A 24,121-nucleotide genomic window follows, 5' to 3' on the forward strand; every position below is an offset into this window, starting at 1 on the left:
TCACTTGCCCCAACAAATGGGACGAATGTTTACCTAGATAGTTCTTTTTGCCAGCATAACTAATATTTTTTTGAAAATATTAATTTTTTCAGAGAATATGAAAGTTGAACTATGGTGATATCCGTTTGCGCTTGCCCCGGTGATTCATTTTTGAAAATTAAGATTTACAATAAAAAAAGAAAAAAAAATGCTGTTATTCGGTTGAATAACAAAAAAAAATCTGTATATATGTTTTTCTTCCTTTCAAAACCAATCGTTTCTTTGATTCATTGGGTTGAAGTTCAGAGGAATTTAATTTGCATTTTTGGCTTGAATAAATAATAAAAAGGAATTTGCAGTATATAAAATTGCCAGATTTATTGCCGTAACAAGTGCTGTTTGGAAACACTTTAAGTTGAATTTGCAACCGAATTAAAGAAAAGTAAATAAAAAAGCATTCATGTAAGATGCATGTAATATTTATTGAAAGTTATTTTTTGATCATTTAAGTAAAGACCCGTAGAATTGAGTTAAAATTCTAAGGTTTTATTTCGATTGAATTAAGCGGGACAATTCGAGTAAACGGAAAGGAGGGAAATGTAAAAAAAACCTAGGAAAAATGGATAATGGACACCAAGCTGAACATGGTAAGACGAAGTTTACCGGGTCTGCTAGTTTCAATATATAATTTAGGTTCCAAATGGCGATTCAGAATTGAAAACTCAGAATGAGATTCATTATTCGAAATTCATAAAATTTTATTTTCCCAAATGATGAATCTGATTAAGATTCATATGAAAGTGAATGAATGAATGAATGCATTAAATCAAATTGAAATCCAAAACATCAGATTTTAAATTGATTTATGGTTTAGGGCTCTGAATCAAATTTCACTTCTTGGCTCATATTTTAAATTGTGATCTGGAATTTAGATTCAGAAACCGTATTGAAATTCGAAAACAGATTCAAAATACAAGTATTAAATTCAGTTTCAGAATTCTTATTCAAAATTAATATTCAAAATTCAGATTCAGATTACTATTTCGTAGAGGAATTAACACATTGCGGACCAACTACGAGATGTCTTGTTTTTTTCGCATGACGCATGTGCGCATTGCTGCGAAGCATAACTCAAATGTGATACATATTATATTGAAACTTAATTCTATACAAAATTGTAAACAACACCAAATTTGTAAAATTGTAAACACACCAAATTTGTAGAATTTGGTCCAGTAGTTTCTGAGAAAGAAAACGACAAATTACGGGCTTAGATTTCTTTGCGAAATATATGTGTTGATAAAGCAACATGTATCTCATATTCACGGAAAATTTTTTACAGGAAATACAATATATTCTTGATGTATTGTACAACATTAAGTTTATTGCAATTTTTCAAGAGCCATTTTACAAACTAAAATCTTAACTTAGGATTGAGTTCGTTGAGTTCGCTAGATTAAGATCGAATCGAAAATTTTTAATCTCTTACTTTTACTTTTGAAAATTTGATTTATTTGGTTGATGGTTTAAATCTTTAAATTTGCTCAAGAGTTTGGTAGATTTAACTTATTTGATTTGAGCATAGAATTTTTTTTACAGAATTCGAATGATTACTTTAAAAAAAACAACTTATTCTTTGCTCAAATCAAATAAGCTAAAACTACCTGACTCTTGAGCAAACTCCAAGCTTCTAACCACTGATAAAAGTAAGTTCCTTTTTTTGTTACTTTAGACTTCATTTACAAATTTTGCTTACCATTTTCAAGATTTAGGGAGGTGTTTTCGAAACAACAATTTCATACAAAAAACTTGTGTGTATGTTAAAAATCCTTAAAAATGAATGTTTTTCGAATTTTTTTTTTCATGCACACATTTTTTGAGTAAAAATAACCTAAAAAAAACCATTCACTAAACCCCCCCCATGAGGCGGTTCTTCCTACGGCCCTGTGCATTTGTATCATATTTTATAGAAAAAAAACGCTCATTGTTTGAAATTTTACCTTTATTTTGTATGAGATGGGATGGTACAGTTTTTTCTATAAACAGATAATCATGTCAAAATAAGCATATATATTTCAAACTTTAAGAATATCGCTTAAAAACTATAAACGTTACGAGACTTATTCTGTATTTCTTCCAAAGATGATTGGATATACGTCACTTTTTCGTATAAATACATAGTAGATTTGCCGTTTTGTCAGGGGCGGTCCTAGAGCTCGCTCTTGGGGGGGGGGGGTGATTTTACAAATTTTCAAAAATCTACCAAAATAAAACTTTAATATCTCGTGAATAAACGTGCATTTTGAAAGATTAATTGGGGTGGGAAGGGAGGTGAGGATACAGTGTGTAGCTCCTTTTCTTTGAATATTATCTAATAGAATCGTGTTTAAAACAATTTAAAAAAAATTAACCAATTTTCTTTTTTTTTTTTTTTGTTTTTCTTTGATAGAACTGCAATCTGCGAATCTATAATTTTTCGTGTGACAGAATATTGATAAAAGCTGATTTTCGTATTTTGTATATCAGGAAGACTTTATGAGCTCATTGAGAAATCTCTTGTTATAAATGAGGCCCTCAGAGCCAAAGGGGTATTAGTGACAAAATGGTCGATTTTGAGTTAATGATGCCAAGCAATTCTTCATATTTCATACTATATTTGGTGATTTTTTTTCAGATCTTTAGAATTTTTTTAAATACTTTTACGCTCGAGAGCAAAATACAAATTTTTGAAAATTTATTGGAAAATGAACAAACATAACAACTTTAAAGCGTGTGTTCTCGAAATCAACTTTTATGCAATAATACCCCTTTGGCTTCAAGAGCCTCAAATTTCATTTTATAAATGAAAATGATTCATCTGTTGTTGAATAGAAGAAATTTTAAAGAAACTTTTCAAATATTTTTTTTCATGAGCTTCTTCGTATCAATGAAAGTTAATCAAAACGAAATTTAAATGATTTTCATTTCGCAACTGTTGAAAAATTTGCGCATTGTTTCATGAAAAAAAAAAACTGATAAATGTTAACACTAAAAATATGGATTTTGATAAAATGATCAACTTTCTCGATGACTGCAAATGCAATGAGTGAATAATTTTTACTTCTCAGAAAAAGTTACATAAGTTTTTTTTTTCAAATTTCCTCGAAAATTCAGAAATTTGATTAAAATTCAAAATTTTTTTAAACCAAAATGAATCTTAGATTTTATTGAAAACAAAACGTTTACAGTCTTCTTCATAGATGTTAAATAAATTAAAAACATTGATATTAAAAAATTCAAAACGCTCTTTTGTGATGTCAGAAATTAAATATGTAGATATATCATTTTCAATTGAGTTTCCTTAAAACTGTCAAATCACCTTTTTTTTCCTCTAACTAAAGCATCTCTGAAATTCGAAAATCTAGGCAAAATCTGGATCCTTCATAAAATTCAGAATAATAAATATATTTTTAGTCGGTTTCTAGTTTTTTTTATTTCATTGAGCTGCAATTCAGAAAAAATGCTAAGTTTTAGAATTATACGAGCAATAGAACCAAAACTAGAGGTAATTGACAAAATCTGACGGATTTTTTCATGATGCCGAAATCTTTCGAAACAGTTATTGAAACATATGCACTAAAATAGCTGTTCTCTTTTCCAATTATGAAACTTTTTTGTCAAATCTGAAACTGGATTATAACTTTCAATATAATTTATCATTGTGTCAATGATTTGGATTGCAGTTGTCAAAAGCTTCACCTAAGAAACCCTTAACATGAGAAAACGGGGAATGGACCTTGAAAAAGAAAAATATAAAAAACGTCTTAAGGCGGGGTTTGAACAAAAAACGACATTAAATCAACAAATATGTTAAATGGTTGCAACCGAAAAAGTAGATACTGAAATTAAGTCATTAAGCCCATGTAGCTATGCAATTTTTGGATAAAAATGTAAAAATTGTCTCCTAAACGATAAAGTTATTCGTAGAACTAAAGTGGTACGTAATCATAGCTAAACTTCTTTGATTTTTTCTGCGAAGAAAATTGAGGTTCAGAGTTTTAAAATTAAATAATAGTTTCAATGTTTAAAGAATGATATGAAAGGTAGGCTGCAGAAGTCCTACGCTTCTGAAGTGCCTGTTAGAAAATTGATCACCCCAATTCTGACTGCAATTTGTTTGAGAAACTCTCCCACGGAGTGAAAAATTTTGAAAATTCAAGGGTATAACTAAGAAAGTTCTAAATTTTTATGAAGTTTGAGCATTTTCGTATATTCTTAACGGATTTTTCCCGCTTGGGGGATGATCACCCCGACCACTCTCCCCCTCCCATAGGACCGCGCCTGAGTTTAGTTTTTCTCGAATTTTTAAAAACGGGTTGGATTTTTTTCGAAAAAATTTCAAGGCATTAAAAAGCTCGTATAAAAACGCATTAAATGGTATCAAAAGAAAACCGTTCAAGAAAACCGTAAATCTTATCTTGAAATTGAATCAATTTCAATAAAAAATTCAAAGACACTATCAATCCTCCAAAATCAAATATAAAATGTTTTGTATATAACTGCTTTTCATATTACTTTTTTACGATCGGTATCAACCGGAAGACATTGATTTCAAAATTAGTAATCAAAACGCACTTCAAAACCTTTTCAAATAAAATTTATGATAAAATGTCAACAGCTAAATAACTGAAACAGTGACGCTTTAGCACAAAAAAAAAGATAACAACTAACAACAATCCAAAATCGACCCAGTGCACTTATGCAACGTAACATGAAACACGCCGCTAGTGGTTTCCCAGATATGGAAGGTCAATTTTCCGCCTAAGAAAATTCCTCGGTTTTGCAGAACCATTTGCCGAATGATATCCGACTTCATGCACGATCTTCCTTCGTTAATTTTAAACACATATCTCTCTCGTTCTCTTCCTTTTGGTCTGGCCTATTGTAGCACACATTCACTTTACCTTCACAGTTCACATGCACTTTTTTGGGCCGCAAATTTCTATTTGGTGCAGCACCAATCACAATCTCCCAAATTCGCTTCCCTTGTGCCCGGAGAGATCTGTTCGAAGATCTCCCTTTACTAAAAACATAAACACTTTGCGTGATTGTCCAAAACGGGCGAACTAGCTGACCCCCCGGAACGTGATTAGAAAGTGCAACATCCGAATCGACCGTTCAACAGTCCGATCGAATTAGTTCTGTAAGGGTTTTTTTTTATCGCAAACTTGAAGAAATGGCAAAAACTCGATCGCGCACCGACGACGACGGCGACCCAAAATTCACGCGCTCGCAAAACGTGTGCGTCCACCAGCAATCAATCACTCGAAGTAACAAACGGGCAATAAAACTAATCTCTAGCAAGCAGCCACTATACCAACTGATGGGTGCCTCATGCATGATGCTTCGATTCCGATAGATATCTTGAATCAACTTTGTTGAATATCGAGAGCAGTCAAACTCTCACCAATCAGCCCAACAGCCGTCGTCTCCTCGAGTCTCGAGATGCCGAAGAGAACTCAGGCCGGGCCAAGCCAGGATAGATGTAGATGTCCGCATTTGGCCAAACCCGGCGAATCCGAACTTCAGGAGAGCTGAAGAGACTCGGTATGTTCCGATATCTTCGTCGTCGATAGGCCTACCCCAGCTCTAGAGGAGTCTTCGTCGTTGGCATTTTGTGAGCAAAAAGTGCATTCAACACACACTTCATCCGATTTGGGATAGGGCTTATGCACATGCACAAATGCAACCAGATGCATGTGGATGAAAAGGAAAAAGTGCGTCTGCTTGCGTGAGTTCTTTGAGTTATTTTTATTTACCGAACGGCGGCAGCGGCGATCGTTTTGTTTACAGACCCCTTTCGTTGCCTTTGTCGAGGGTTCAGTGGTTCTCAGATGTGTAGATAGTTTAGATAGTTTTTTTTATTAATTAGAGACACTTCACATCAGTATAGATTGTTATCACTCCACTTCAAGACTTTTCATTTTTTTTATTTTGATTTTACGATTTAATAAACCAAGCTCTGATAGCAACGGACCTATACGAAGAATGCGCATTCTAGAACGGGAAACCAATAGATCCCTTCAATATTGAGGAAGCCAACCTTGTCAGGCAAAGAGTTGCCAACCTTATTGGTGATTCAAAACTAGAAAGGAAGTTCCTCGTTCCGAGCCCCAAGGTTGCATATTTGTATTGTTTACCAAAAATCCACAAAAACCCCATAGCCATGCGACCCATTTCCTCCAATATTTGTACACTAGACTGCCCCAAATGACTGCCCGTATGGGAAATTCAAAACCTTTAAAATGTTATGCGCTGCAGGCTAAAATTAATCCTAAGCCTAGTGCAAGATCTTATGCCAAATTTGGGCCATATCAGATCACGGGAAGGGGTCGCTCAACGAGTCTAAAGTTTGTATGGGGTTTAAAGACATTTTGTTCGGGAGAAACATGAAAAACCAGTTTTTCATCAATAACTTTAGTTTCCTTCGGCCGATTTCTTTCAAAAACGAGCCTAAATTATGATAAATATTTCATCCAAAGTCTGCAATTTTATTCGAATTAAGATAAAATAAATATAAGGTTTCGAAAATGGGCTAACTTTTTAAGGGTGGTATTCATCACGGTTTATGCTGCGACGAAATGTTCGAACGCCCCGACTTATTAACAATGATGAATACCATCCTTAAAAGGATTACCCTATTTATGAAGCCTAATAACTTTTTCATTTTAACTCAAATCAAATTGAAGCCTTCGGATGAAATATTTTCCATAATTTGGGCTTCAAGAAAATCCGTTTTCAAAAGAAATCGGCCGAAGGGGATCAAAGTTATCCATGAAAAATTGGATCTTCATGTTTCTTCCGAACAAAATGTTTCAAAATCCCATACAAATTTCAAACTCGTTGAGCGACCCCTTCCCGTGATCCGATCTGGCCCAAATTTGGCATGAGACCTTGCACTAGGCCTAGGATTAATTTAAGCCTACAGCACATAACTTTTTTTAAAAGTCGGGTCATTTGGAGCACTCTATTGTACACCCACGGAAAAAAATGGCAGCTTGGTTGGTAGAGGAATTGAAGAAGTATCCGGTGAATCACGGAAAAACTGTAAAAAATTCGATTGAGCTAGTGGAACAACTTTAAGGATTTAATGTGCGTCGATGTTAAATTCTGGTTTCATTTGACGTCTCCGCACTTTTCCCCAGCGTCCCCACATCCGATGTTCTCGACAGCCTACGAAGACATTTAGAGCACAGGGGTAAATGCACCTAATAAGCGATCAAAATTATTTGCGGACAAACGGTAAACGGTAGAAATTTGATGTCTTTGCAACATTTTTATATTTTTTGATGATCTATTAAATTCTCGAAAGAAAAAAGTGATTTTTCCATCTGGAAGGGAGATAAAACAATTATTTCTTGAAATAATTAGTTTAGAGACTTGACTTCACAAAAGTTGTAGATCTTGTTATTTTAAGCAACTTTGCTAAAGACACCATCAAGATAGCATGAAAATCAAAGAAGTAACGAGCATTTTATAATAACGAGCATTTTAACTAGTAATTTTAAGGTTTAATTTAATATCTTTTTTAGTATACGATTTACAAACTTGGAATATTTGAGAAAGTTGTTCAAATTGTTGAAACACACAATTTTGTGGAACATTTCAAATACATATTTCAACTAAGAAAGGAGATATCCTACAAAATATCTAAAATAATGCCCTTTTTCAGTAAGTTATAACCTTAAGAGTTCGGACGAGTTCGTATAATTTTTTGAGTGGATTTTGTTGGTCAAGTTATTGGCTTTCCATTGATATATAAATTTAACATTAGTTTTGGATAGCTTTTCTGCTAACTAGCAATCAATTATGCGCTTTTCCCTGTAGACACACTTAAAATTCGAAGCAAAAAACCCTTATTTTTTCCTGTTTTTATAGGAAAAAGCTCATTTTTGATTGCTTATTTGTAAAAAATCTATCCAAAACTAATGTTAAATTTATATATCAATGGAAAGCCAATAACTTGACCAACAAAACCCACTCAAAAAAATATACGAACTCGTCCGAACTCTTAAGGTTATAACTAACTGAAAAAGGGCATTATTTTGGATATTTTGTAGGATATCTTCTTTCTTAGTTGAAATATGTATTTGAAATGTTCCACAAAATTGTGTGTTTTAACAATTTGAACAACTTTCTCAAATATACCAAGCTTGAAAATCGTATACCATAAAAGATATTAAATAAAACCTCAAAACTACTGGTTAAAATGCTCGTAACTTGTATGATTTTCATGCGATCTTGATGGTGTCTTAAGCAAAGTTGCTTTAAATAAGATCTACAATTTTTGTGAAGACATCAAGTCTCTAAACTAATTATTTCAAGAAATAATTGTTTTATCTCCCTTCCAGGTGGAAAAATCACTTTTTTCTTTCGAGAAATTGATAGATCATCAAAAAATATAAAAATGTTGCGAAGACACCAAATGTCTACCGTTTACCGTTTGTTCGCAAATAATTTTGATCGCTTATTAGATGCATTTACCCTGTGTGCGCTGCCGAGTACCCCCCTACCAGCTCTAGAGATGTGTTGTCACCAGTGCTGCAAAATTTCTGAAAGCACGAATGATATTGACTGTGAATTTTTATCAGTGTAAAAAGCTTGAACTGAAATGAACGGAATAGAAAAGTCGACAAATATAAAAGCTTCTGATCGGCTCGGTCATCTTCGTGCTTACGGCAAGCTTTGCGAGTATGTCTATCAGTCAGTAGAAAGCTCATTCGTGAACCCGAACTAACTTGTTTCACTCGACTGCTACGAAAGCGTCTTTCGCTTAGGCGTTTCTGTCACTCACTGCATTCGATCAGTGAATGCAGCTTTAGCATTCAATCAGTGTCAGCTAAAGTTGCTGATAATTTCAGTAGGTATTTGTTTTTTCGCCATTTTCAAAAATTGTGAAATGGGATTCGAAAAGAAAACACTATTTGTAATTAGCTAAGACTATACGATTGTTCAGAAGAGAGATGTATATAAATTTCTTGATGACGAAATGGCGGATATCTGACAAATATAACAAAAATTTTACAATTATGGTCAAAATAGGACAAAATTATGACAAAATGAAATAAATATGGTGAATACATGACAAAATTATGACAATATATAGTATGACCAAAATCTTACCAAAATAAAAAATTGGACAATAAAATGACAGCAATCTAACAAATATGACAAAATTATGGCCTAAATATGACAAAAAAATTAACTATAAAATAAATAAAAATAACAAAAACATGGCAAAAATCTGACAGATGAGATAGAAATTTTACAAATGTGATAAAAATATGACAAAAAATATGGAAATATTACAAAAATATAGCAAAGTTTTGACAATACAATAACAAAACATGACAAAAAAATAACAAAATTATGACAAATATGACAAAATTACTACAAAAAAATTATCAATAAAATTAAAAATAAAACATGGCAAACATGACAAATTTGGTAAAAAAAAAATGACAACAATCTGAAAGATATGACATTTGTCATATTTTTACCACTTTGTCACAATTTTACATAGTTTGACGACATTTTTGTCCCATCAAATTAAATTTTTTAAGTATTTTAATCATAAATTGGTCATATTTGTCCTATTTGTATCATAAATTTGTTTTATTTTTATCACAATTTTATGTCATGATATTGTCATTTTATTGTTCTCGAAAGAGGATGTGTTGCAATTCTGAATGACTGTTATTTTATAAATCGGAGAGTTGTCGCGTAGCGCCAACCGAAGTTTTAGGCGACTGTTCCTGCGAATGCGAATGATATTGTCATTTTATTGTTATATATTCGTCATATTTTTACCACGCTTGTCTTATTTTTTGAATTTTTTTGCCAATATTTTGTCATATTTTTGTAATAGTTGTCACATTTTTGTTAATTGTTATAATTTTGCGAAATTTTGAATTTTTTGTAAAAAAATTGTCATAATTTTATCACATTTGTAACATTTTCGACAGAGTTGCGTTTTTTTATTACATTGTAAAATTTAAGTCATATTTGTCAGAGTTGTGCATTTATTTTTGTCATCGTTTTGTCATACTTTTACCACATTTGTCATGTTTTGTCATATTATTGCCAAATTTTTTGTCATTTTTGTGTCATAATTTTATTACATTTTGTCGTAATTTTGTCACAGTTTTATCCCCCACATTCGTCCCACACGCTCCCTCGCCAGCGTTCTTCTCGCCAACCCGAACACTTACACTTTCTCAACCTTCCCACCTCTACAATAGAAATCTCAGCAGTTATTATTCAATTTCCGCAGTCTAGTGCATCGAACAAGCTTTGTCACCATTCAAATAAACTTAATGATAATCAAATTGAGCTTTTTTCACTTTCAGCAATGTTTGCTTGAAAGTGAAAATGAAGATTGGATGAACTCATGAACCTGCAAAGAGCCTGAATGTATACTCAGCACCGATGTTGCCGATTCGTGAATGAGTATGCAGAGTGCTTTCGGGATTGGGCTTTCTGTTCATTATCAGATGAATGCAGATGGAAATGAACTGAGCGCACACTGCAGTAAATTCAATTGAAAATTGAAAGCTGACACTGATTATTTGCAGCACTGGTTGTCACTGAAGTTTGCATGAAACAAAACTATTTTATGTTTCGGGGTAAGTTTTATAAACAGACTTTTGGCCTCAGTATGGGTAGTAAACTCTCCCCCCTTCTGGCTGAAGTATTCATGGGCGATTTTGAAACTGATCTGGAGAAGAAAGAAAAACTTTTCCCTCGTGTTTGGTGGCGCTACGTAGATGATATTTTTGCTTCCGTTAAAGAATGCTATCTCCCAGCCTAGCTCGATCAAGTTTACGGTTGAAAAAGAAGTTGAGGGGAAACTCCCTTTTCTTGATTTGCTGATTTGAAGAAGAGAGGATAATACTATGAAATTTGGAATTTACCGTAAACCAACCTCAACTGATAGATACATTACGGTCAACTCGAATCATTTTGGGGCTCAAAATCAAGCTGTCTTCCACTCTATGGCACACCGGTTGTATCATATTCTGATGGAGAAGCCCAAGTTTGAAGAGGAAAAGCAGAAAATATACGAAGCCGGGATTGTGAACGGATATGACAATGATTTTGTTCAAAAAATCCTTCGCAAACACACCCGAAAAAAGCATAGAAGTGGTACAACCACCTTTAGACCGGAAAAAGAAGAATGTTACATAGTTAGTCTACCATTTCATCCGAAACTAACGATTCTTCTACAACATGAATTGAAAACTGCGTACAAAAGTGGTAATACTTTGAAGGATCGGCTGGTCTCACTCAAAGATATAATTCCTGAAGAGGAGAGATCCGGAATTTACGAAATTCCATGTAAGAATCGTCCATCGATTTACATCGGCCAAACCCGCCGTAAATTTAAAATTCGGCTCAAAGAGCATAAGAATGTCGTTGAAAACAGAAGGATCAACGAATCGAGTGTGGCCGCCCACACAGCAGAGTTTGACCATTCCATTGACAGAGAAAAGGTCAAATTTAAAAAATGCATACTCTAACCTGGACACCTTAACGCTTGGGAGCCTATGTTCATCAGCACTGCCGAGAAACCATTGATGAACGAAGATGACCCGCCGATTATATCCCCACTTTTCAACCTGAGCAACCAAAAGTTCGCATAACGTTAAACCCTTCCGACGAATACATCAGCAGAATAGGAAGTTGGTTACGTTAATTGTCTTCAAGTTATCAGTCGGACATCGTCCTGTAGATACTTACTTAATGATCCCGCGCCGATCCTCTGGTGCATAGGGTCGTGGTAAAAGACCTCCACTGTTGTTGATCCGGAGCCAGCGTCTTCACCTGGTCCCAGTCAAGATTCTTGTCGACAGTTCGGATTTCAGTGTCAGTTTCAGTGTCTACCTCTTCTTCGATGTCCTTATGGATTCCAATCTAGAACCACTCTGCAAATCTCGTTTGCATCATCATCTTTCCGCAGCGTGTGCCCAATCCATCTGCACTACGTTCCCAAATCTCGATTTCTAGCGCCCTTTGATGACACCGGCGATGTAGTTCCTCATTCGAGATCCAGTTGCCAGGCCACTAAGCGCGGATGATATTCCGCAGACAGCGGTTTACAAATACTTGCAGTTTTCGCGTCGTTACTGCAAATGCGCACCAAGTTTCGCACCCGTACAGCAATACGGATTTGACGTTTGAATTCAAGGTTCGGATTTTCGTTCGTAGAGAGATCTGACGTGACCGCCAGATGTTTCGAAGACTCGCAAACGCAAATCGGGCCTTTCTGATCCGGGTTTCGATGTCTTTCCTGGTACCACCATCTGGCGAAATCTGGCTACCAAAACTGGAAGCACTCCACTGTCTCAACTTATTGCCCAGCTATCATGAAATTGGAGGGATTTTCTGTGCTGATCTCCATCGACTTGATCTTTCCGACATTGACTTTGAGACCTGCTGCCTTGGAACTTTCGGTGAGGTCGTCGAGTTTGCTCTGCATATCCGGTTGTGTTTAGGTGAGCAAAACAGCCAGGTCAAGGTCGTTTAGTTGCTCCATTGTTGAAGGATTCCACGGCAATCCTCGGTTCGGTGCACAGTCGATCGATCCAGTCAGAATCTCATCCATTACGATGAGAAAAAGTAGCGGTGATAAGATACATCCCTGTCTCACTCCAGCAGTTACCGGGATTGGTTCGGACAAGACACCATCGTGCAAGACCTTGCACGAAAATGTCTCGTATTGCGCTTCTATGAGATAGACTAGTTTCTCTGGGACCCCTCGTTGCCTTAGAACCGCCAGATGTGTTCATGGTTAAGTCGGTCGAATGCTTTTTCGAAATCAACGAACACCAGCAGAAGAGTTCTGGAATTCGTTGATTTGTTCCAGTATGATTCGTAGCATTGTGATGTGGTCCACACATGATCGTCCGGATCGGAATCCAGCTTGTTGCCGTAGGAGTGTAGCGTCGATTTTCTCCTGGATCCTGTTCAGGATCACTTGGCAGAGTACTTTGAAGGTTGTACAGATCAACGTTATGCCTCGCCAGCTACCGCACTCAGTCAGGTCTCCTTTCTTCGGTACCTTTACGAGGATACTCTGCATCCAGTCGGCCGGGAATGTTGCAGTATCCCAGATGTCAGCAAAGACGGTGCAACATTTGTGCTGACAGGGCAGGGTCGGCTTTCAGCATTTCAGCAGAGATGCAATCGATCCCAGGTGCTTCGTTGGATTTCATGTTTTTGATTGCCGCTTCTATTTCAGCCAGCGTGGACGCTTCTGAGTTGACGCCATTGATGCGATTCACTGTTGGCGCTTCGAGCTGCGGGTTCTGTTGGCCATCGCTATTCGTGACTCGGAAGAGTTGTTCGAAGTGCTCAGTCCATCGTTTGAGCTGATCTGTTCGTTCGGTCAATAACTGACCTGCTCGGTCTTTCAGCGGCATTCTTGCATTAGTCCTTGCACCACTGAGGCGGTGAAAAATGTCATAAAGTAATCGGATATCTCCATTGGCGGCGGCTCTTTCTCCCTCTTCGGCTAGGGAGTGTGTCTAGGCTCTCTTGTCTCGTCTACAAGCTTGTTTAACTGCGGTACATGCCTGCTCAATTTCGACTTTCGCCTTTTTTCCGATCATCGACCATCCTCCAAGTTTCATCCGACATCCATTCACTTCTTCGTCCACAAACTTTACCGAGAGTACCATGGCTCGTCGTGATAAAGGCATTCTTGATTCCACACCACTGTTCTTCGACTGTTCCGTCTGTCGGCAAATCCGAGACTCGGGATTCTAGTTTTTCAACGTATGCCCTTTTCACCTCTGTGTAGTATGGACACCCGACTTTCTCCTCGCGCCGTTGGACTCGCGCAACTCTCAGTCGTATCTCGTCAAGGACGAGGTGATGCAATGTCTGCGCTTCGTTTGTTGCGGACATCAAGAAGGCTCCTTCTCCATTTTCGGCTGATGCAGATGTGGTCAATTTGATTTTCTGTTCGGCCATCTCGGGATACCCAAGTGATCTATTGTGCTGGTCGATGGGGGAAGAGCGATCCACCGATCACCATGTTGTTGTTGCCACAAAATTCTACAAACAGCTCTCCGTTTTCGCTCATCTGTCCTAGGCCATGGCGCTCCATGATGCGCTCAAGGTCTTGATTGTCGGAGCCAATCTTTGCGTTGAAGTCGCCCAAATGGATTTGAATGTCACCCTTCGGAATTTTCTCTACCACGCTGTTCAGTTCACTGTAAAACTGTTCTTTCTCCTGCAAAGAGGCAACGTCAGTTGGCGCATCACACATTTTATCGATTTTTTAAAAAAATGTTGCATTCATAAATTACTGTAAATCTTCAACAAGACACGAATGCCACAAGGATGGTTAAGTTTCATTAATAAAACCTTTAAAAAAAAAATTGGCGCATAACACTGGACCATTGTAAGGTTTCTAACCCGTGTTCTAAATCTGGCTACGATTATTCTTTCGTTTATCGGTTCCCATCTAATGAGGGCCGCATAGGCCTGCGGGCTTAACAGGAAACCAACTCCTCGTTCCCAAGTAGCATGTTCTTCTCGTATGCCAGAGTAAAGCAGGACTTGCCCGGATTGTGTCTTGTGTTCTCCAGTATTAGGCCAACGGACTTCGCTCAATCCCAGAATTTCAAGCTTGAGGCGGCTAGCCTCTCTAGCAAGTTGTTCCAGTTTGCCTTGTTGGGCAAGGGTTAAAACATTCCAAGTTCCAATTCGTGTCCGTGTTTTCATGCTAAAAGTCGTCGCCAAAGTTACAGGTCGGTCATTTCTTTCGGATTCCGTAACAATTTTATGAATCGGGGGCAGTAGGTTGTTAGCCTAAGGTTCCTATCCCGCGATGGGGCTGCCATCTTGGACTTAGCTGGCGGGAGCCGCATTTTATAAGTTCAGCCGCTTGCTGCAAGACAGACGCTGTTTGAGCTGCTTCTGACCTAGAGAACAGACGCGGGCGGCCACATTCGCAGTCTGCATGCTACCATAGCATCCACCGGGGTTGGGTACCCGATCTCCTCTTAGGTTACTCGCATCCCAGCCAGTACCACGGGGAGGTAGAGATAGGAGTTGTGAATAAGAGGTGATATGACCACTATGGGGTCTCGTGTTGCACATTATCCACCATTTATCAGCCCGAAACTGGTCGACAAAAAAAGCTATTTTAAACCCTTTTCCGTAGAGTCAGAACGTTAAGTGTCGTGTCCTGTAATACGTCGTGTGTTATGTGGCCGGGCTTCGACCAGACCGAACTGAGCGCCATGAGAAAATTGAGAAACAACAGAATTTGAATCTCGTGTAACAACCATACCAGATAGAAATAGCGAGTAAGATTGACTGAAACCAATTCCTTGGTTTATAAACAATCGATTCTAGTTCATAAATTTCAAAGTTTTTGTAACTAGATGAAAATATTTGCACTTTAAGGTCAAGTGTCTCGAAAAAATGCTGATGGCGTTCAGTTCGGTCTGGTCGAATCGCGACCATGTGTCTGATAAGAATTACAGTTCTTGTAGTAAGTTCTAGGGCACTATGAACATCCATAACAAATGTTGTATTGCCTACGAGAGAAAGAACTTGGAGGAAATTCTACTCCCGCGGGCTTTTCCCTAAAAACAAATCAACGTAAAGATTAGAAAATTTTTTTGAAACATTTATAAATCTGCTTTAAACATATAAAGTCACCTAGCTAAGAGGTTCTAGAAGGCCTTATAAAACAATCATAGAACCCAAAAAAAGTTCCGGTTTGAAGCAAGTGCAGAAATCATTAAAATTTAATGAATGCCAAACGACATCGGTTGACGGATCTGCGTACAGCTACCGGAGGATTCAAAGGAGGGAGTAATATTTAAGCCCCATCTACAAGAAGGAGGACAAATTAGACTGTGAGAACTACCAAGTGCAGTCTCGAATCCTACTCCGCCGCCTAACGCCACATGCAAACAGATTTGTGCTTTACCGACGATATTGACATAGTCGGCAGATCATCTGCGGCAGTGGAGGAAATCTACCGCAAACTGAAACGCGGAAGGATTGAGTTAATGATTAAACGTCCAAGACGAAGTACATAATGGCTTGCAGATCCGAGACTGACCGAACCCGCTTGTCCAGTAAATAACAAGGTCACGATCGACGGCGACGAGACAGTCGAAGACTTTGTCTATCCCGGTTCACTGGTGACCGCAGAAACCAGTAGTGGGATCCAGCGGCGAATGATCAGTGAAAGTCGTGCCTACTATGGACTCCACAAGTAACTGCGGTTGTTAAGTCCTCGCACGGAGTGTAACCTTTACATGACACTTAGACCAGTTGTTATCTACAGGCACCTGTCATAGATATTGCTCGAGGAGGACCTGCGTACACTCGGAGTATTCGAGCAACGAGTGATAAGAACCATCTTTGACGGCGTGCAGGAGAACGGTGTGTGGAGGCAAAGGATGAAACACGACTTCGCGCGACTTACGGCGAACCCAGTATCCAGAAAGTGGCGAAGGCTGGACGGATACGCTGGGCAGAACATGTTCCGAAAATGCCGGACGACTGTCCTGCAAAACAGGTGTTCACTGCCATTCCGGTAAGACCGAGACAAGCAGGGGCGCATCGAGCGAGGTGGTTAGATCAAGCGGCGCGTGATCTGGCGAATAAGATGGGAGAATGTGGGATGTCCGAGAAATTGGAGATGATTTCTGAACGTAAAAATTTTATTATAAATAATGAGTTCGACAATGCAATTGCAAAATGTCTTAAAATTAGGAGTAGCCGTTTCAACTGAACTTACCAACAAGTAATGATAATACGTTTCTTAAATTGTTCTGAGTTGAATTTTATCAAGCATATCTCGGTCCCTCGAAGCTTTTTTAAACCCATTATATTTCTTGAATTCCTTCAGCCTTTGAACGCATATGTTTTTTGACAGTTTCCATATTGTGTTTAAAATATGTATCCACACCAAGAATCAACCAACCTGCCAAAGCTGATAAGCAAACCTATCTCTTTGGGCACAATCCAGCACAGTTTGCAAATTTTTCACATTTGTTCTCCAACACACAACACATATTAAATTTGAGCATCACTTCCTCGCGCGAACAAACAGTTCGATGCCTCCCGATAGGAAACAAAACATGAAAACATACCGATCGCGTGAATGCCACCAAAAAACGTGATAAAGATTCGTAAAAAATGAAACGAAATCTACGACAACACGCATGACACGAAAACAGAAACCAAAACAACGAAAAAAATAAAAGGGATGCAAGCCAACAATAACGATTCGAAAAAGGCCGACCGACCATCGGAGAACCGAAATTTCATGCGCGCGCAACTTGCTGCCACCGACAAACTAACTGAGCGACTGAAAAAAAAACCAACTGACTGCACCAAACTGCAACTTGTCTGCATCCAGGAAATTTATGCGGCGATCTTGCCATTGCATTACATTTGGTTTTGGCTCGGCCGCTCGGCACTTTTGGCCGATTCATCGGTTCAGTGCCTATCAGCGCAGCCAGTGGCGCCCTTTCGTGTTTTCTTGGAGATGTTTTCTAAAATTCAAAGAAAAAAGTTCAGAAAGTTATGAAAATGTAAATTTTATTGTAACTACGCAAGTTTTATTTTCAGTTTTCAGTATATTTTTCAGCGGATATTGAATGCTTTTTGAACAGATGCCCCTTTACAATTTTCACCATCAGACACCAGTGCACTGCCGTGGCTTATGTTGGTAGTGATGAACAGTAACTTGATAAATAGGCGAAATTCCATTAATTTTCCAGTCTTTTGCTGCTGAAACGATTCATCAGCAATTGGTTCAACAGCCATGTGAAACTTTTGAAAAGGTCGTACCGTGAGTTATTGAATTGTTTAATGATTCTTTGAGGTTTCAAAGTAACGAATACAACAAAAAAAATCTTTAAAAAAATCTTTTCGAATTTTCCTAGAATATTTTCTAGAATTCTCCTAAATCAACATAAACTAAAAAGTTGAAGTGGCAGCGCGCACTCATCTCGTTTTTATCGAATTATTTTATATAATAGATGAACGTAATATACTTACGTTCATTATACTTAATATAAGTAATATTAAGATTAATAATATAAGTAATAAGTAAGAGCTTGAAGAATGAGTAAAATCTGTTTAATTTCATGAATTAATTTCTTATTTCAATACAAACAACATGAATAAATTGAATCATGGTTTGCTTGCCTTGGCCTTAAACTTTCAGGAACTTCCTATTTCGTTAACCTTCCTTTGCGTTTAGGGTTATATGACCCGAACTGTACTTTCTTGAAACGATATCTCAGGAACGGTTCAAGCTAGGTACATGTAATTTTCCGACTTTTCCTTAAATGAAGAGTTTAGCAATTTCTCATTTTTAGATTTTTGAATACAGTTACCAAAATTAACCAGCAACAAAAAAGGACAATTAACGGTTAGGGTCATATAGACCCGGATCATTGTTTTGGTTATAAAATCAAAACTACTGAACCGATTTTCATAAACACTACCACTACCAAATCGTCCGAATGGTTAAAGTTTTGATTTTTATGGTTAATACGACCTTATAGATAGATTCAGTGCTCTTATTGAAATAATAAAAGTGTCTGGCTTTACTGAACAGAGCTGCTTATTTGCAAAGATCATGAAAAAATCCAATGATTATACCTATAACTATATTTTCATTAGGATTCAGAAATTATTATGAAAAAATTGTCGTTCTGTTCTATTATACTAAATTCCAACCGATAGTGATGAATTAATTGTATAGAGACTGATAGTGTGACCAAGGCCAAGAAGAAAATCAACGTTTTTTCATTTATACTTATTGATGGCATATGAAGAAGATCTTCAAATCAGCCAAAGTTTAGCTGACAAAGTAAAATAACATTATTTAAACCGGGATAGTCACAATCTTAGACCAAAAACGGCATGTTTTATTCACCATTTTGTCGTCTCAATTTTAAGACACCAACAATGTTTTTTTTCTTTATCAATAGATAGTGAACATGTAGACAATTTCAAAATGGTATAATTTATAATTATCGGTTCAGTAGTTTTGAAGAAACAGCCAAAATAGTATTCCGGGTCTATATGCCCCTGAAGCGGCCAATTGTTCTTTCTTAACCGTAATTTATTTTATTTATTTACATAGTATTCCGTCTCACGACATAACTTGACGAACATAATTTATTAAATTCACTCGGTCCATGGCAACCGTTCTCCAATTTCTCGGGAACCCCACGTTCGTCAGATCACGCTCCACTTGGTCTAACCACTTCGCTCGTTGCGCCTCCGCTCGTTTTGTTCCTACCGGATTCGTAACGAACACCTGTTTTGCAGGAAAGTCGTCCGGCATTCTCGCAGCCTTCACCGCCAAAGATGGTTCTAAACACTCGTCGCTCGAATACCCCGAGTGTACGCAGGTCCTCCTCGAGCAATATCCATGTCTCGTGCCCGTAGAGAACAACCGGTCTAATGAGCGTCATATACAGGTTACACTTCGTGCGAGGGCTAAGCCTTCTCGACCGCAGTTGCTTGTTGAGTCCATAGTAGGCACGACTTCCGCTGATAATTCGCCTCCGGATCTCATGGCTGGTGTCATTGTCTGCGGTCACCAGTGAGCCGAGATAGACAAAGTCTTCGACTATCTCCAGCTCGTCGCCGTCGATCGTGACCTTGTTATTACTGGACAAGCGGGTTCGGTCCGTCTCGGATCCGCAGGCCAGCATGTACTTCATCTTGGACGTATTAATCATCAACCCAATCCTCCCTGATTCGCGTTTCAGTTTGCGGTAGATCTCCTCCACCGCCGCAGATGATCTGCCGACTATATCAATGTCATCGGCAAAGCAGATAAGTTGACAGGATCTGTTGAAAATCGTGCCCCGCATTTCGCCCACCGCTCGTCGAATAACACCTTCTAGCGCCACGTTGAACATCATGCAGGATAGACCATCACCTTGTCGAAGCCCCCTGCGTGATTCGAATGAACTCGACAATTCACCCGAAATTCGCACACAGCACTGCGTTCCATCCATCGTCGCCTTGATCAGTCTGATCAGCTTCCCGGTAAAGCCGTTCTCGTCCATGATTTTCCATAGCTCGTTACGGTCGATCGTGTCGTATGCGGCTTTGAAGTCGATGAATAGATGGTGCGTAGGGTCTTGGTGTTCCCGGAATTTTTGGAGGATTTGCCGTAATGTGAATATCTGGTCCGCCGTAGACCATCTCTCCATGAAGCCGGCCTGATGACTTCCCACGAATCTGTTTGCTTGTGGCGTTAGGCTGCGGAGTAGGATTCGGGACAACACTTTGTAGGCGGCATTGAGGACAGTGATCGCTCGGTAGTTCTCACAGTCCAATTTGTCTTCATCTATATAAAATGAAATTTTCGTTTGTTTGTTCGTTTGTGTCTTAATACCTAGAGAGCTGAAATTTGGCATGGGTGCTCATTAGGACCAGGAATGATGTAAAATGTTTTTAGATTTTCGGATGACCCATTTTCAAGGGGTTCGTCCAAACAAAACATATACTGTTTTAGCGATATTGACGTTGTAAAACATCGGATTGAGTTGAAAATTTGCGCACGGAGGTTTTTAGGAGTGGACAATTGATTTCCGGTATCAAATATTGTGTAAAGAGCTAGACAAAGGGGTTGTCCATATGATCTGTTCGCTGTTTTTGCGATATTGGCGTTATTATTCATCGGATTCATCGGATTTGAGGAACGGGCAATCGATTTCAGATATCGAATCCAGTGTAAGTGGCCGGCAAAGAGGTCGTCCATATAAATTTTTCAATATTTTTTCTTATATTAGCGTTATTATTTTAAATCGGATTACGATTAAAATTTGCACATTTTAGTTATTAAGGACAAACAATTGATTTAAAATATCCAATTTTGGGTCAGGGGTCGACCAAAGGGGTCTTCCATAATGATTACTCACTATTTTTGCGATATTGACGTTATTATACAGTGAGCGAAATAAGAATAGCACCACTATGTGTGTTGCTTGTCAAAATATGAATGTTTGAAAATCACCAAAATTTTCTTCTATAAAAAATAAATGAAGAATCTAGATTCATCTTACTGGTATCATTTAAGAACACTTTTGAAAAAGTTTCCGAGAGAATGTAAAAAAAACTATTTGAAAATTTTTGACACTCAAATCGCATTGAAGTTCTAAATATAGAACTTCCGTATAAAATCAAAAAGTTCGTAAGAAGTTCTGCATGGAACCGACAAATCCGTAAAAAGTTCTGCATGACACCACCAAGTTCGTAAGAAGTTCGTAGCAAAGCACCATAGGCCAAATTGATGCCCGGATTTTGTAAAGTACTTGGAACGCACAAAGATGTGCTCTATGCTACTTGTTTAGATATTTTATGTTCGTTCAGAAGTCCAAATCAAGCACTTATGGAAAATGGTTTTTATTTCTCTTAAGTATCTTTTATTCAGCCAAATGTGAACTTTAAATGTACAAAACTGAGTAGCTATGTGATTTCTCGTTACTTGGGTAATCACAATTTAGAATTTATGAGAAAAACTTTTTCAGAAAAATTTCTGTTTTTAATATTTAATTTGATAAAAAGCTTTGCTGAATTGAAAATTTTAATCATCATTTGCATTAAAAAATTTAGGGCACATTGCGTTAAAACGTTTTCTTATGTTTTGAATAAGGTACACCTGGGTAAGTGTGGACGATGGCTAATAAAACAATACCATGGTCTATTTTTTTAAACTTTTAATGCAGGATGATCAATTTACTTGTTATCTCCAACCGATGAAAAAGATATAATCCGACAGTAACGGATGTTTACGACTTTTTGAGATTTTTATATTTTCAACTACGATGTCGAGTTTTTTTTTTTTTTTTTTTTATTTACAACTAGTTTATTAAAGGCCTTTTACTTTTACAAAGTTTTAATGTGCCGAGTGTATTCGATTCACTAGGTTAGTAGGAAAGGGAGCCGTAATAGTCGCGGCGACCCAACTGTTAGAAATCTTAAAATAAAGGAAAGGAGGGGGTTTATAGGGGGATATCCTTTGATCGCAGTTTTCCATTAGGGTTCGGTGGTGGCCTCCTGTAGCTGTAGTTTCGGTAGCTACGGTTTGGTATCGGTCTCCATTCATCTGGCCAGCCTTCAATACGTTCGTGTCGAACCCGTTGGATGAGAGGTGGTACTAATAAATAAACAAAACAAACATTAAATGGAGAACACACAAGGGGAGAGTTTACGTAGGTATGCGGACTAAACGACCAAGTCAGACAGCTTGAGATATTTGTAAATTGGGAACAAATATCCAAAATCTAAGTTTGCCAGAATGTCTCGAATTGGAACACCAGGTAGTCTACCTCGGGCCCTAAGGGTATCCAGTAGCCAAGCCCTCTTTCGACCATACCTTTCACACGTCCATACAACATGATCGATGTCGTGGTAGCCATCCCCACAAACGCAAACATTGGTTGCAGCGAGATTAATACGAAACAAATGCGCGTCAAGCCGGCAGTGATTTGACATGAGCCGAGAAATCACGCGAATGAAGTCGCGACTCAAGTTAAAATGCTTAAACCATGCCTTCGTCGGAACCTTAGGGATAATCGTATGGAGCCAACGTCCCTTTGTGCCATTATCCCAGCTAGACTGCCAAGCGTTAATCGCTAAAGTGCGAGGTATTGAAAAGTATTCATTGTAAGTTATAATCCTCTCAAAGATTTCACCTTGTAACGCGCCCACCTTAGCCAATGAGTCCGCCTTCTCATTGCCTTGTATAAGACAATGAGACGGGATCCAAGCTAAGGTAATCCTATACGAATTTTCGATCAAAGCGCCCAATATCCCTGAAATTTCCAGCAAGAAATGGGAAGAGCGCTTCATCAGTTTCATCGATCGAATTGCCTCAACGGAGCTGAGACTATCCGAATAGATGAAATAGTGGTCTACGGGCAGTGTGCGTATGTGTTCCAAGGTGCAGTAAATAGCGGCTAGCTCAGCAGTGTAAACGGAGCATGGCTCTCGGAGCTTGAACGAAGCTTCAAAGCCCTCATTATACACTGCGAAGCCAGTCGCGTTTTCGATTCTAGAACCATCAGTAAAGAACATTTTTATAGGATCAATTTCACGTACTTTTGAAGCAAAGATTGAAGGAATAATGTTGGGTCGGACGTGATCTGGTATTCCACGGATGTCAGCGGTCATGGACAGATCGAATCTTATCAAGGAACTGCTACTCGGGTAAAAGTGACTCGTGTCCGAATTTAATAAAGAAGGATTTATTTCTAATTGACTAAAAGTTTTATAATTATTTACATATGTTACTTGCGGATTAATATTCATAAGCCTTTCCAAATTTTCTATCACCAAAGGATTCATAGTTTCACTTCGAATTAGGAAACGTAGCGATAAATCGAAGAACCGATTTTTCAACGGCATTATTCCCGCCAGTACTTCGAGACTTATCGTATGTGTCGATTGCATAAAACCCATGGCAATACGCAAACAACGATACTGTATTCGTTCTAGTTTGATCAAGTGAGTTTTCGCGGCGGATTCAAAGCAAAAGCTTCCGTATTCTATGACCGACAGTATCGTTGTCTGGTATAACCTGATGAGGTCCTCTGGATGAGCACCCCACCAGGTTCCAGTAATCGTTCGAAGGAAATTGATTCTCTTTTGGCATTTTTGAGTCAAGTACCTAATGTGTTTTCCCCAGAGGCATTTAGAGTCGAACCAGACACCCAAATATTTAAAACTAAGAGATTGAGTTAGAGTTCTACCCATCATAAGGAGCTCTATTTGAGGAGGGGAATGTTTCCTTGAAAAAACTACTAACTCGGTTTTACTAGGTGAAAACTCGATACCTAGATTCCTGGCCCAATGTGATAAGTTATTTAGAGTTTCTTGCAAAGGATGTTTTATTTGAGTGTCTGTTTTACCTGTGATATGAACAACACAGTCATCCGCAAGCTGTCGTAGCGTGCAATTTTGTGCCATACAACTATCGATTTCTCGGACATAAAAGTTGTATAGCAGGGGGCTTAAACATGAGCCTTGGGGTAGACCCATGTAACTAATTCGTTCAACTTTGGTTTCTCCATGGCTAAAATGCATGATTTTTTCA

The 24,121-nt window shown here is 38.0% G+C and overlaps 1 protein-coding gene across 1 annotated transcript in view; it reads right to left on the reverse strand.

Annotated features, from left to right (window-relative positions):
- Positions 1-5,258, reverse strand: part of LOC129758691 (anion exchange protein 2) — a 194,886-nt gene extending 189,628 nt beyond the window's left edge. Inside the window, exon 1 of the mRNA XM_055756270.1 lies at positions 4,923-5,258. The gene's annotated coding sequence lies outside the window, so the exon portion shown is untranslated. The remainder of the gene's footprint in view (positions 1-4,922) is intronic.
- Between the last annotated feature and the right edge of the window lie 18,863 nt (positions 5,259-24,121).

This window comes from Uranotaenia lowii, chromosome 3 (assembly GCF_029784155.1).
Source record: "Uranotaenia lowii strain MFRU-FL chromosome 3, ASM2978415v1, whole genome shotgun sequence".
In the NCBI taxonomy this organism is placed as follows: domain Eukaryota; kingdom Metazoa; phylum Arthropoda; class Insecta; order Diptera; family Culicidae; genus Uranotaenia; species Uranotaenia lowii.